We start from the raw sequence: 2,179 nt of genomic DNA, 5'->3' as shown, positions 1-2,179 counted from the left end.
CTAACAATTTATCCTCCTGTTCTAATTTAATAATATACTTTTCTTACAGAGCTTCATTGTATGTTTGAAAAATGTACCTTTTTATCGCATGTTAGCTTTAATTAATTCTAAGATCGAAAACTGTACCGAGTATGAAGTGAGCGTGAACGAGTGTCTTAACTTTAAGTAGTTCGTAAGATAAAATAAGTTAGCATAAGACAATAGAAAATATTCTATTCATCCGCCGATGGACGTCGTGGGACGCGTGCGTTTTAACTTTAAAACAACTAATTCCAAGATAGAAAAATTGTACTGAATACCATGTGCGCGCTCTCTTACAGAGATACGCGACTCATTCGTAGCATAATTAATAAAATACCATCTACATTTTCAACATCTTATTAAGGAAGAGTACGAAATTTTTAGAGTTTAAATATTGCATTGGGAATGAGAAAATGATTAGAGTTGCGATTTAAAGTGAAATACAAGACACTCTTTTTGATAAAAGTATCTATTTCCTTTGCTACGAATGAGAATCGCGTATCTCTGAAGATATAAAAAGTACCGAGAGTACTGATAAGGTTCAGGGTAGGAATAAAATCTATTTAACAATGTCCCCCTGTGTGGTCTTCGTTTAGGGAGTTGTACGTTTTTTCGATGATCGATTTAGGTAAATATTTAGAGCTCACATAAGAGTTCAATTTTCTCCTGTTCGAAAAAGAATTTTGCCTTGAGTTGAGGTATGAGTTTCATTATCAGAGGTTTAATTAGGTATTCCATTGCTACGATTTCATATAAGAAAGATATCCTAACAATTTATCCTCCTATTGCAATTTAATAATATACTTTTCATACAGAGCTTCATTGTACGCTTGAAAATTGTACCTTTTTATCGCATGTTAGCTTTAATTAATTCTAAGATCGAAAACTGTACCGAGTATGAAGTGAGCGTGAACGAGTGTCTTAACTTTAAGTAGTTCGTAAGATAAAATAAGTTAGCATAAGACAATAGAAAATATTCTATTCATCCGCCGATGGACGTCGTGGGACGCGTGCGTTTTAACTTTAAAACAACTAATTCCAAGATAGAAAAATTGTACTGAATACCATGTGCGCGCTCTCTTACAGAGATACGCGACTCATTCGTAGCATAATTAATAAAATACCATCTACATTTTCAACATCTTATTAAGGAAGAGTACGAAATTTTTAGAGTTTAAATATTGCATTGGGAATGAGAAAATGATTAGAGTTGCGATTTAAAGTGAAATACAAGACACTCTTTTTGAGACAGGAATTTTGGATAAAAGTATCTATTTCCTTTGCTACGAATGAGAATCGCGTATCTCTGAAGATAAGAAAGCTGCCAGTAGGGCATGTGTTTTTGTCGGGTCCCTTGCGTAGTCACCTCCTCGTGGTGGGACCTGGTAATTGGTATCCTTTTCCAAAGAAAATTCTCACTTTTGCAAAAGGATACCAAGCTAAGAACTACGCGTACCCGTCGACACTCTCATTCTCACACACAGTTGAAAGTTTGAACTTTAAGTAGTTCGTAAGATAAAGTAAGTTAATTCTAAGATAGAAAATTGAACACTATGTGCGCGTTTCTTAATAAAATACCTTGAAAAATTATTCAGATTCTATGGTAGATATGAAAGTTCCATTTAACATCAAATTTTAACATCGATCTGTCAATAGCAAATTAGCAATCAATTGCCTACGAAACAGAAAGAAGAATTTCTTCAATTTTCTGACATAAAATTTCACAAGAAGCAGCAGTAAAGGAAGATTAAATAAGAAATGCAATTCTATGACAAATTTTTCCCAAACAGTGTTTTTAATATGTTATGTTTCAAACATTTGTATCAGACTTTTCTGCGATTTTTCAATTGCATTACGCATTATTGCAATAATTTCTATTGTTACATTTAATTCTAACTGTTTACCAGCTTTTCTGCTGCTATCGACCCCACATTTTACTGACACTTGTCGAATCGACCCTACATTTTTTTTTTTTACGTGGATGTAGGCCGACCCTACATTTTACTGACACTTGTGGAAGCGACCCTACATTTTACTGACACTTGTGGAAGCGACCCTACATTTTACTGACACTTGTGGAAGCGACCCTACATTTTACTGACACTTGTAGAATCGACCCTACATTTTTTTTTTTTTTTTTACGTGGAGGTAGGCCGAC

This window comes from Habropoda laboriosa, unplaced genomic scaffold (assembly GCF_001263275.1).
Source record: "Habropoda laboriosa isolate 0110345459 unplaced genomic scaffold, ASM126327v1 scaffold9, whole genome shotgun sequence".
Lineage (NCBI taxonomy): Eukaryota > Metazoa > Arthropoda > Insecta > Hymenoptera > Apidae > Habropoda > Habropoda laboriosa.
Note: the sequence above shows the minus strand (reverse complement) of the source record.